Genomic DNA, 13,972 nt, shown 5'->3' on the forward strand with positions numbered 1-13,972 from the left:
AATGATAATTTTCTTCTTCAAAACTAAACAATGCGACTCTGAGGTTACGTGCTACATGCATACAATAGCGTTTGACGGTACTTCTTGTAGAAAGCTACAAATACGCTAAGTGGCGACTTTGTGTTTCTAACGATAAATCTAACTACGACGAGCTGTTATAAAGGATAGTATTATAAAATCTGGAATATTTGGCTTACCTTTCTGAATCTTCTCCCATGTGCAGAATAACGAGTTCCCTTCGTTATTGGAGTATCAACAACTGCGTTACATGCTACTTTCACCATTTCGTTCCTTCTGCTAAGATCTGTTTCCGCGGAAACAAACCTACGTTAGCCGTGGCCCATTGTTGCGTACATCACTGCTTTCCTTTGTTTCGCTTTGCCACGCGCACGTTACAAAAGCGTAAATTCCTCTCTGTAATTTAATTTACAATCTTGTTTCTTTGAATGTCCGAGACTGTGTAGTTTTCTTTCACTGCCCTTAGTTGAGAGTCGCGTTACGTTCGTCAACATACACACTGAACAATGCCAAAACGTCATGAGAAACTCTGCAGCTGATGATCTCTATACTAGGACTGCTGATATTTTTAAAACTATTTGGAATATGATACATCTATGTTTAAAGAGGTATCATTATCGCCTTTCAACATATCGAAGAAAAGAATCGCTATATCGACGGAAAGAATACTGAAGTACTGGCCTATAGAAATATCGGCTGCACATTATAAATTTACCGCCGGGTTTAGAGCTGTATATTTAAGTGTAGATTTATTATCAGATAATTTGTACGTTAACAAGTCAGCAATCAGCCTATTCCCCTTAGAGTAAGTATTGAAATAAAAACGATGCACGTTCACGCTTTCCGATAACACTTTGCTAGCAATGGTAAGTGCACGTAAGTGGCATAGTAAAAGGTGTTCGATGGGTCCGCCGATCGGTTCTGTCACTTGTCTTACTTGTCCGGAACACTTCTTGTCGACTTCCCTGTTTTTTCATTTATGCAAACACCAGCGACCTAGCAACTGTAGTGTCAAAATTGCGCAGTGAAGTTTAACGTTGCAGTTTCTGTTGGTAGTACCGAGCGCTTATTACGTCAGCATTTTCCGTCACACGTCTCCGCCCACCGTAAAGAAATATCTTGTCATTTATATTGTTATTAATTATTTTCAACAATTGTTTTTGAAGAATGCCGATATGAAGAAATAGCACACTAATTTGCTATTTCACACTGCTCTGTTATGTCTTCACATCCGAAAGCTCGTTGTTCCATTAACCAGCCGTCCCCCAGTGCAATCGCACTTCTGTGTGGCTCAAAAATGGTTCTGAGCACTATGGGACTTAACATCTGAGGTCACCAGTCCCCTAGAACTTAGAACTACTTAAACCTAACCAACACAAGGACATCACACAAATCCATGCCCGAGGCAGGATTCGAACCTGCGAACGTAGCGGTCGCGCTGTTCCAGACTGAAGCGCCTAGACCCACTCGGCCACACGAGCCGGCGCACTTTTGTGTGCCATCTAAACTTGCTTCACACAGTCAAAGAAAAAGACTGGACGTGATGACTGCTCAAACAGTAGTGATATTCCTACACACAGTGAAAGTAAAATTATGTTCTGCTACAAGTTTAAAAGAAAAATTTCAACCATTTACCGAAAATTTCTAACGAAATATAGTATAAAATAAAAATTCGGCATCCGACAAACGCCAGTCTCGATATCGATATATAGGTGTATATGTGAAAAAATCGCTGGTATGTACGGATAAATTCTAAAATTGTCGGTATGGGGATATATCGATATTTTTTCATAAACCCTCTCTGTAATGTCATTAAAAAGAGTGTAGTCGTTTGCGCTCGACCACAAATAACGGAACTGAAGGCTATTATCCCTTCAGCAAATAAGGGGCATTGTTCAGCGTGCGGCCAATTAATACAAAAGTGCAATAAGGACTTCCCACTAGCAGACCCTCCCACTAGAGCAGAGCATTATACAGTTTCTTGGAGCGAAAGGAGAGGCAGAAAGGCGGTGTTAGCGGCACTTCACGATTCGCCGAATGAATGAGATATTGACTATCTCTTCTGGAATATTTCACCCCTTAATTACTGAAGATTGTCTGCCAGATGAAGTATTGCGCTGTGTCTTAAAACAACGTAATAGGGTGGTGACATTGTACAGATAATTTTGGCGTCATTAGCAGCATTATCTGTGATGGTGGTTTAATAATTAACGTAACAACTACTCTACAAGAAAATGTTTCATCAAAAAATCAAGAGGTTAAACAAGGGCCTCGTGTGTATAATGTAATTATACCCTTCCTTTCAGGAGTGCTAGTTCTGCAAGGTTCGCAGGAGAGCTTCTGTAAAGTTTGGAAGGTAGGAGACGAGGTACTGGCAAAAGTAAAGCTGTGAGGACGGGGCGTGAGTCGTGCTTGGGCAGCCCACTTGGTAGAGCACTTGCCCGCGAAAGGCAAAGGTCCCGAGTTCGAGTCTCGGTCCGGCACACAGTTTTAATCTGCCAGAAAGTTTCAATGTAATTAATCTCGATTATTCCCCTTTGGGAAAGCTTGTAAAAGCTTCTTTCCTTCTAAATACTTCTTTATTAACTCACTCTGTTTCTTCTTCCTTTCGTTTATCAATTTTTAATTTTATTCCTTTAGTTGAGACTTGTTCGACTTTCTTGTTATTTATTTTACTTTGTGTCCTGTCCTAAATTTCTTCTTCTGAAATTTTCAGTGGTTGCAGGTCTTATTGTGTTTCCTTCAACCAAGTGTTCTTTGGTTTTCTTGCACTAACGATGTTACAATTTCATAGTGTGTTTGTTTTCATCCACCCTACATAAGTGTCTGAAGAACTCCAGACGTCTACTCCTGAATTTAACTTCGTATTGCTCGTGTTCGTACAGTTCCTTGTAGATGTATAACCAAAGTTCCGTCTCGGAGAACAGCGCAGTAGATTTTTCTGGGCACTTTCCGTCCTTGTTTCTCTGTGTAATGAATTTTTGTCATCCCCCTAATAACTGTGGCTTCTTCCGCCTACAAGGTTTCTGATAAAACCATCGAGTTGTAGTGCGGCAGTTTTGCATTACAAAATATTGCTCTTTTGTTCAAGCGATTCATCGTATTTTCTATGTCTTTTGTAGTAGAAGTATTCTTTTTGTGTTGGAAACTGTGTTCAGTTCTGTGAGTTGGATACTATCTCATAAGCACTTGAAGTGAGCGTCATGTGACATTTTATTGATACTGTTTTTTCATTGGGAGTCTCCGACTGACTCGGTGGCTATATACAGAATTTACATGGAGTCCAGTTACACTGCAAATGGCAGGCATTTCATAGTAACGCTCCTTCCTGTCTCTGTTCCCATTTGGATTCCTTTGACGCGCGTTACCCGTTCTCTAATATTTTTTTAGTACAGTGTTGATCAAGAATGGCGATAAACCATCATTCGACGCATGTGTGAGTTTCTAATGAATATGAGATTTATCCCGTGAATTTCACTTTTGAAGCCGTTCCCGATAAAGTTTCCTGGTGGTGGCTCTTGCACATCTATCGACTCGTAATTATTCTATGCGTTTGTCGTCAGAGCCGTAAGTTTCTTTGAAATCCGCAAAAGTGACTGCAGCATTCCGGCATCACCTGACATGTAGTATGGGTTTGAGGTTCCATATCTGTTCATTAGTAGATCTCCCTTTCCTAAGACGTGCTGACATTCGACAGCCTGTAGGCCCGCTTGTAGCTCAAGACCATTCAGCTAACCTCTGAAGAGAATTTAATATGTTACTAGCAGCAGTGAGATTTCTCTGTATTCGTTCAGATCTATTTTGTCTTGTTTCATGTCGAGCGGGTGTAGTAAGGCACTCTTCCTTTTCTTATGGGACTTTCTCGCCTTTTCCAGACTTCTTATATTATTCTGTGAATTTTTGGTATTATGTTTGTGTGGTCAAATTTCCATAATTGTGCAACTATTCCATCTTCGCCAGGCTTCTTTGTTTTTCAGTGATTTCATTATTTTCACTTCTTCATGTGAGGGCTGAAGCTCAGTATGATCTGGTGCTGGTACTGCAATTCGAAGTTGTTCAATTAGCTGTTCACAGAGGAAGAGTACACGGCAATACTTCGATAGAATTTCACAATTAATTTTTGTATTAGTTCCCAGTAATTCATCAGGTCGTTGGAAACATTGTCTATAAGGTAGGGAGCTAAATTTTCTCTGAAGGTCTTGTAAGATGGGTGGGTATCGCTCCTCTATTTCGTTCATTATCGTAGTGACGTTTGCTTTTCGGTGAATAATTTTCGAAAGGCTTGTTCCGTCCCTCTGCGAATTCTTCCCACTTTACCGTCGTTTTATGATTAATGAAGCTCTTCAACGTTTTAACCCTATGTTCGACAGCTGGATTGCATATGATGTTCTACCATATACGTATTTTCCTTCTCGTGGGTGAGTTAATTTCATTGTTTGCTTCCCTTTGTCTGCGAGTTCAGACCAGTTGGTCTTATCAGTACTAATAACCGTTGCGCGTAGTTAGTTCAAAAGAATACGGAAAAATGGTCAAGCAGCTCCTCTGAAGCCTCAGACTTTGTAGGCAATGCTCAGCGACGCTTGAGATGTTGTACAGAGTGACGTCGCTGGCCAAGAGCGGCTGACGTGAGTAGGGAACGAATGACCTAGAGCGGTGACTCACGCTGTACCTCTGACGATCCAATGGAAGGATTCGGATTTGGCGGATGTTTAAAGAACGTTAGCTGACATTCTGTGTAATGCCAGCAATGAGATATGGAGGTAGTGTTAGGGTATGGCGGTGTTTATCGAGGTTGGAGTGTGCTCCAGTTACTGCGTTTAAGGAAACGCTAAATGCGCAAGGATGTCAACAAACAGCAATGTCTGCTGCGTACAGCCGGCCGATGTGGCCGAACAGAGGTAGGCGCTTCAGTCTGGAACCGCGCAACCGCTACGGTCGCAGGTTCGAATCCTGCCTCGGGCATGGATGTGTGTGATGTCCTTCGGTTAGTTATGTTTAAGTAGGTCTAAGTTCTAGGGGACTGATGACCTCAGATGTTGAGTCCTATAGTGCTCAGAGCCATTTGAACCTTTTTTTTTTCTTTTTTTGCTGAATACAGAACAGGAACAGTTCAGAGACGGTGGCTGTATCAGCATGACAATGCGTTGGGTCATAACCCTCGCGGATAGCCATGCGTGTTAAATCGTCGCTTCGTGGATGCCGAGATGCGCCCTGGATGGAATTCGTCCGACGGATTAACATCGATGGCCGATGTGCAGGCCAGCCTGGATGTGGTTTTCAGAGGGTTTCGCAACATCCCACTAGGTGAATATCAGGCTGGTACGCATGTCCCGTTTCGGTTATACGATTCGCGAACATTTAGAATATTTTCGCTTACTTTAACTTGATAACGCTATGGGCAGACATCTGGTGTGTGCAAATTCCGTCCCAGGAATGTGTGGCGACGGGAAGAGCATCCGGACACCCATTAAATTAACCACATCGAAGCCGTTAATAACCATGACGACCCTACGTCGAGGCGGGATAAAGACACAAGAAAAAGTAATGCAACCCTTGGTAATTCAGCAACTATAGGGCAACAGTTTGTCGACAACATTAATGAAATGGACTGGCCTACCCAGAGCAGCGATCTGAGCACAATTGACAGCCCATATCATGAACGTCTATCTGCAGCAGGATTTTCGAACACATATTGTGTTCGAACATTATGAACTGCCACGAAGAAAACGATCTATTGACACATAGTCAACACGGATTTAGGAAACTCCGTTCCTGCGAAACACAAATAGCTCCTTACCCTCTCGAATTGTTGAGTGCTATTGAAAAAGAATTTCTAATTGATTCCGTATTTCTGTACTTCCCGAAGGCTTTTGACATGGTACCAGACAAGAGGCTTGTAGTGCAGTTGTGTGATTATGGAATATGGTCTCAGTTACGTGACAGCGTTCGTGATTTCCTGACAAAGAAATCACAGTTCGTATTAACTGACGGAAAGTCATCGAGTAAAACAAAAGTGATTTCTGGAATTCCCCAAGGTAGTGTTATAGGCCCTTTGCTGTTTCTTATCTATATAAACGATTTCGGAAACCACTTGAGCAGCTGTCTTAGGTTGTTTGCAGATGATGCCGCCGTTGATTGACTAGTAAGCTCAACAGAAGGTCAAAACAAATTGCAAAACGATTTAGAAAAGATATTTTTGAGGTTCGAAAATTAGCAGTTGACTCTAAATAACGAAAAGTGTGAGGTCATCCACATGAGTGCCGAAAGGAACCCTTTAAACTTCTGTTACACGATAAATCAGTCAAATGTAAAGGCCGTAAATTCAGCTAAATACCTACGACCTACAAATACGAACAACTTAACTTGCAACGAACATACAGAAAATTTTATGGTTGAGGTTAACCAAAGACTGCGTTTTATTGGCAGGACACTTTGAAAATGTATGAGGTCTACTAAAGAGACTGCCCACACTGCGCTTGTCCGTCATCTTTTAGAGTACCACTACGGGGTGTCGGTTACCAGATAGGATTGACGGAGTACATCGAGAAAGTTCAAAGAAGGGCAGCACGTTTGGTATTATCGCGAAATAGAGGAGAGAGTGCCACTGACATGATACAGGATTTGGGGTGGACATCATTAAAACAAAGGCGTTTTTCATTGCACCGGAATCTTCTAAAAGAATGTCAATCACCAACTTTCTCCTCCGAATGCTAAAATATTTCGTTGACGCCGACCTACGTAGGGAGAAACGATGACCACAACAAAATAAGGGAAATCAGAGCTCGCACGGTAATATCGTTTTTTCCGCGTCCTGTGCGAGACTAGAATAATAGAGAACTGTGAAGGTGGTTCGATGAACCCTCTGCCATGCACTTAAATGTGATTGGCAGAGTATCCATGTAGATGTAGATGTAGATGTAGATAGCTTTCGGATTAATTGGAACGCCGAATTCGCGGCAGACCCCTTCGTCCAACGTCACAACCTGCTCTTGTTTCGGCTCTTGAGGAAAAGTGGACTGTTTTTCTGCTAAAGAGATTCAGACATCTTATTGAATGTGTCCGCAGCAGAGTTGAAGTCGTCATAAAGGCGACAGGTGGACACACACAGTGCTTTTTTTCTAAAAAAAAAGTTTGAGGGTACTCCGACATAGGATATAATGCAGCGAAAATTACTTGTAACTGAAGCATGGGATACCACCAGTCTGCTTTTCTCCATGACGTCATCAAACATTTCGAATTACAAAAAAATAAAAAAATAAATAAATAAATAAATAAATAAATAAAAATAAAATAAAAAAACGGTATCTTACTCTTCAGTTGACTTTACGCAAAGAAACCATTTCTTCTTTTCTGGAACCACCTGAAGATGACACAGATTCTGTAGCCCAAGGCTGTGCAATGTTCATGCCTTGTTTATTTCTTTGTAAGCCTAAACTTCCTACTTCTTTACCAATTCTGCAGTCACGTTTTTTGCTTGAAACGATCAACCAGTCATTTTTCCCACAAAATGTGATTTCTTGTTCCCAAGTCCAGCATTCTGGACGATCATTTAATTTTCTATCATGCACTCGTTCGTTTACTGCATTTTCACGCATAGATTAAGTGCTCAGGTTTACAGTTTCACTTTAGTCTTCCAGTGATGTTGAACTTCCTGGCTTTTCTCTCGCACACGAATTACTGAGAGTTTTTGGTTTTTTAGATGGAGGACAACAAGTAAAGTAGTTTGTTAGTTTTCTGCCCATCTCTCACCTCCAACTTAACTTACAGGTTGCAACGAAAGACAGGACACACTGCAAAACTTCGCACAACCGACAAGAACGGAACAGCAAACGCAAACGAACAAAGAACAATAAAACAAAGATAGCAATAAATCGAAAAGGATCTTGGTAGCTGGACCGTAGAGACATCTATCGGTAGCTCAGCGTTTGAGCGTACGCATATTCGTTTAGCACTACCATCGCCCACTATAACGGGCGAGGGCACTACATGCTTGTCGAACTGGCTGCCAGCGATTCAGTTGTCGAGAAAGGTTGCCGCAGCTTCGAAATGCTTGAAACAGTCAATGACATTGCTTTTCCCACCAAATCCTGCACTGGTATCGTTCGCGTTGCAATTACCAACACGAAGAAATGAAATAAAAAATTACCGTCCGTGACATAAATCTTTGGCACTCTTCCAAGTTCTCAACATCGTAAAAAATTTCTTTGTCGACGAAAAAGTTTAGGGGTACGCATCCCCCAGCGTTCCCCCAGAAAAACAGCACTGGACACAGACAATATTAATGTCCACTAATAGGTCTCAAAGTACTTTCGGTCAGATAGTGTTCTTTGTTCTAGAGCAGCTCTGAAAGGTAACACAGTGTACTGACAAAGCGGTAATGAAGGGAACAATAGTTCACCGATGAACGACGGTGACCTGGGACGCCATCGGTCTGCTACAGCCTCTATCGTGAAGTGGCGGAAAGGAGAGGGGGGGGGGGGAGTAAGGACGGGAACGGGTACGATTTGGGGGGGGGGGGGGGTGTATCCCAGAAGTTAGTGGGAGTGTGGGCGGCAGCAGGCGCTCATGAGGTTTTCTGTCGCCGTGACCAGACTGTCCGATAGATCATAGGACCGTCCTACGACCCGTTCGCTGCCTGAACAGAACACGTAACCGAGTCTCACGTTCCTCGTTCTTCAAGCAGGACGAAGCTTCTCTCACAAAGATCTCTATTGCTGGATGAAGTATATCGCACGGTTCTTGTTATACCACGCTTACACTGATGAGGAGCGGTTATAGTGCGTTTGAAGTTAGTTGCGGCTTTTGATAGTTTAGTACGGAGCGAGTGGAGGGGAGCGTAGTTGCTAGCGTGTGTTAAGCTTTTCAGCAGGTGACGATGACATCACGATTACTCGGCGCGCAACCGACAAACTTGCTTCATTACGTGGACAGCAAGCCGCGTAAGCCCGCCGATCTACTGCCTTTCTCAAACGATTAAATAATATTAAAAAAAAATACTCGCTAATAAACTCTGATTCTTGCAGATCTTATAACTTAATTCGTCAGCTTCATCGTGAATTGCCTACCACTTCGCTAACGGTCATAGTTGTGATATTTCGATATTATGTAAAATACTACACGAAATTCTGAACCTTTCAGTGAAAAATAGGGGTCGCTATGAATTTGCGTTTGGTGTATGTTAGATCATATGTTGATATTGAGATAACATATCGAAATATTCTTTGAAGTTGGAAGGAAATCGTTGTCTGTCGCCAGTATAGAGGGAATGGAATGTATGTAACGGGCTCCTCCACGGTACCACACGCCAGTGGAAATGCCAGAGTGAAATATTCGTATCTCAGAAACGGTATCAGACATCGAAACAAGATTTTGGCAATGACCGAATGCAAAGAGGAGAGTGTTTTGCCATACGGGTAAATTGCGACTCTTCCATATCCACCGCGATATTCAAGTAACTACAATTTTTTCAGTGAAATATAGTAACCTTTAAGGGCCATCAGTAGCTGGTGAAAGAAGAATGGGTGTGTGTTTTGGAACAATATATGTGAAGAAGTTGCATTATTATTTTTATACTGAGATAGGGCTTTCTCATAACTATTGTTCTGTCTTAGTCGCAGTTTCTACTAATAATGCACCATTTTAGGATTCTGTCACCATTTCAACTGCATTAGAATGTTAGTGAGATGAACGTATTAAGCTCTTCTGCGTTTAGGCAAAAGAAGCTGATTTTAACATGGCAACTAAAGAATTTATGTATTACTCAAAACTCATCATAGTCCGAAGAGGTTGAAAAATCAGCCAACCAGTTGTAAATAATGTTTATTAGCCCTTGACGTGGGTTTCGATATTTATAAAAATACCTTCGTTATTTTAACGAACCCATTGTCAAGGGCTAATAATACACCTTTATTTGCAACTAACTGGCTGATTTTTCAACCTCTTCAGATTTACACACTTGCGATTTCGGAACTGTGCTTCATGAATCCATGTCTCCTCAGCTACCTTCTTTGTATGTCTGGCAACACGAGACTAACCCAGTGGTGTAATATTTGCAATGGTTGACTGCATTTCAACCTCACTGAACATAATTTTTTTCAGCATAAGCTTTTACCTAATCCCATATATTTTCAGTAGGATTTAAATGAGCTTGATACCCAGGAAGCTCGAATAAACTATCCCATTCTGCATTAGCCAGTTTTTCTATACGGTACCGTACAGTTTTTGTGGTGGTGGTGGTTAGTGTTTAACGTCCCGTCGACAACGAGGTCATTAGAGACGGAGCGCAAGCTCGGGTTAGGGAAGGATTGGGAAGGAAATCGGCCGTGCCCTTTCAAAGGAACCATCCCGGCATTTGCCTGAAACGATTTAGGGAAATCACGGAAAACCTAAATCAGGATGGCCGGAGACGGGATTGAACCGTCGTCCTCCCGAATGCGAGTCCAGTGTGCTAACCACTGCGCCACCTCGCTCGGTCACAGTTTTTGTCTTGCACAGCATTAAAAATTCCACTAACTCTGCCTTCCACATTTAGGTTCAAATTTATTCTATGGAACATTTCTTTATAATACTAAAAAACTTAACTCTGTCCGAACAGGCATTTGAAGGGCCAACGGTACCGACCGGCCGCCGTGTCATCCTCTACCCCCAGGCGTCACTGGACGCGGATACGGAGGGGCATGTGGTCAGTTCACCGGTCTCCCAGCCGTAAGTCAGTTACGGGACCGCAGCCGCTACTCAGTTTGCCTCACGAGGGCTGAGTGCACCCCGCTTGCCAACGGCACTCGGCAGACCGGATGGTCACCCGTACAATTGCTAGACCAACCCGACAGTACTTAACTTCGGTGATCTGACAGTAACTGGTGGTACCACTGCGGCTACGCCGTTAGGAATATTTCGTTATACCCAGCACAAAATATTCGCTTTCCTCTACTACATTAATGGAGCTTTATCCATCGCGATCGAGTGGTATGGCGTGTTGTCCATTGTTGTTGTTGTTGTGGTCTTCAGTCCTGAGACTGTTTTGATGCAGCTCTCCATGCTACTCTATCTTGTGCAAGCTTCTTCATCTCCCAGTACCTACAGCAACCTACATCCTTCTGAATCTGCTTAGTGTAGTCATCTCTTGGTCTCCCTCTACGATTTTTACCCTTCACGCTGCCCTCTAATACTAAATTGGTTATCCCTTGATGCCTCAGAACATGTCCTACCAACCGATCCCTTCTTCTGGTCAAGTTGTGCCACAAACTTCTCCTCTCCCCAATCCTATTCAGTACTTCCTCATTAGTTATGTGATCTACCCATCTAATCTTCAGCATTCTTCTGTAGCACCACATTTCGAAAGCTTCTATTCTCTTCTTGTCCCAACTAGTTATCGTCCATGTTTCACTTCCATACATGGCTACACTCCATACAAATACTTTCAGAAATGACTTCCTGACACTTAAATCTATACTCGATGTTAACAAATTTCTCTTCTTCTGAAACGATTTCCTTGCCATTGCCAGTCTACATTTTATATCCTCTCTACTTTGACCATCATCAGTTGTTTTGCTCCCCAAATAGCAAAACTCCTTTACTACTTTAAGTGTCTCATTTCCTAATCTAATTCCCTCAGCATCACCCGACTTAATTCGACTACATTCCATTATCGTCGTTTTGCTTTTGTTGATGTTCATCTTATATCCTCCTTTCAAGACATTATCCATTCCGTTCAACTGCTCTTCCTAGTCATTTGCTGTCTCTGACAGATTTACGATGTCATCGGCGAACCTCAACATTTTTATTTCTTCTCCATGGATTTTAATACCTACTCCGAATTTTTTTTGTTTCCTTCACTGCATGCTCAATATACAGATTGAATAACATCGGGGAGAGACTACAACCCGGTCTCACTCCCTTCCCAACCGCTGCTTCCCTTTCGTGTCCCTCGGCTCTTATAACTGCCATCTGATTTCTGTAAAAATTGTAAATAGCCTTTCGCTCCCTGTATTTTACCCCTGCCACCTTCAGAATTTGAAAGAGAGTATTCCAGTCAACATTGTCAAAAGCTTTCTCTAAGTCTACAAACGCTAGAAACGTAGGTTTGCCTTTCCTTAATCTTTCTTCTAAGATACGTTGTAGAGTCAGTATTGCCTCACGTGTTCCAACATTTCTTCGGAATCCAAACTGATCTTCCCCGAGGTCGGCTTCTACTTGTTTTTCCATTCGTCTGTAAAGAATTCGCGTTAGTATTTTGCAGCTTTGACTTATTAAACTGATAGTTCGGTAATTTTCACATTTGCCAACACCTGCTTTCTTTGGGATTGGAATTATTATATTCTTCTTGAAGTTTTAGTTTGTTGGCAAATACATTTTTCTACTGATTAACCTGACCTCGCTCTTATTTAACAGACTGTCTGTCTGTCCTCTTGGTTTAGAAATTTTTACTTGTGTAACTAATCTCCTTTTTCTCATTCCGCTGTTGTGTTGTTTCCGTTTTGTGTTTTGACACACTATTTGTTCATTTATACCAATATACAGTGCACAATGTCTAGGGACTGATCGATGAGAGTATACGGAACAAAAAAGCCTATTGAACTTATTTCTAGAAATGCATGGTTTCCATGCTAGAGACCATTTATTCAGTCATACATTATTACAGATACTGAGGTAGAATACGCGCAGTATCTTGCAGCCACAGTTTATATTCCTCATACGTCACGCCCTAGCACCCTCTCCTTCCATAGGAATTGCTAATGTTGTGTCCCCTTCACTTCTTTAGCTCATTCACCTTCTAGTCTATGTGACATAGCGTTGTACACAATGGTTCCGTATTCGAATCGAGAGCTTGCTGACACGGTGTTTACTTACGGAAAGGCAAATGGCAACGGGCTGCGGGCGGCAAGGTTGTATCAGGAGACCTACCCCTGCCAGCAATCACAGCATTCGATGTTTACAACAGTATTTCGCCGGTTGTCTGAGACAGGGTCGTTTCAGAAAGAAGGAAATTATGAAGGACGTACCCGAAATGTTCGGACCCGCTAGGTGAGCCAAGAGCGCTAACGCGCTCTTTCTTGGACTCAGGGCGCGCCGGCCCATGATCTAATCCGCCCGGCGGGTTACCGACATAGGCCGGTGTGCCGGTCAGCCAGAATGTGGTTTTTAGGCGGTTTTCCACATCCCTAGGTGAATACCAGGCTGGTCCCCTCGTGTTGCCTCAGTTACACGACTCGCAGACATATTAACACGTTCGAACTATTCCATGTATTACACTAGGCACAGACAACTGAGGTACATTTATTGTACTCAGGGGGGGGGGGGGGGGAGGGGGGTATTGGGTGGCAGCAGGAAGGGCATCTGGTGACCCCTTAACATTAACATTGCCAAATCCGTACCTACCCATGCCTACCGTGTGCAACCGCGGGATAAAGGTGATAGCGATATATAGATAGGACCCAATTTGTTCAGACAGCAGACTTGGAGGAAAATGTGATTAACACTGTGGAAGACGACCGGCACGTCACTACCAGGCAGTTGGCCTGCCAGTGCAGGGCGAGCCAGACGACCGTGTGGAACATTGTCCACGACAGTTGTTACTTCCCTTGTCAGGTACAGCGTGTGCAGAGCTTACTAGCGACGACTTTTAACATCAGGAGCAGTTTTGTCTATAGTTTCTTCATCAGGCAACAACGATTCTGGGATTTGTGTCGTCTATCCTATTCACATATGAGGCCACCTTTACTCGACGTGGTATCTTCAGTGGTCTCTTTCGTCATCTGTGGGATAGAATGCAGAACCCCCATGAGATGATGGTGACAGCGAATCATCAGCATCGATACAGCCGTGATAGTTGGCGATTGTATTTTGATGCCACTCTTCCTTCCATTTCGCCTAAGCGCTCGGAATTATCAGCGTTCCATGCAGGTGACCTTTCCCGCCTGCTGGAAGAAGTGCCACTGATGATTCGAAGGCCCGT

General features: G+C 42.8%; 1 protein-coding gene across 3 annotated transcripts in view; it reads left to right on the forward strand.

Moving 5' to 3' along the window:
• Positions 1-13,972, forward strand: part of LOC126355690 (calcitonin gene-related peptide type 1 receptor-like) — a 1,110,235-nt gene that overhangs the window by 329,817 nt on the left and 766,446 nt on the right. The gene's annotated exons all lie outside the window — the stretch shown is intronic.

The sequence above is a fragment of the Schistocerca gregaria genome, chromosome 3 (genome assembly GCF_023897955.1).
Source record: "Schistocerca gregaria isolate iqSchGreg1 chromosome 3, iqSchGreg1.2, whole genome shotgun sequence".
NCBI lineage: Eukaryota > Metazoa > Arthropoda > Insecta > Orthoptera > Acrididae > Schistocerca > Schistocerca gregaria.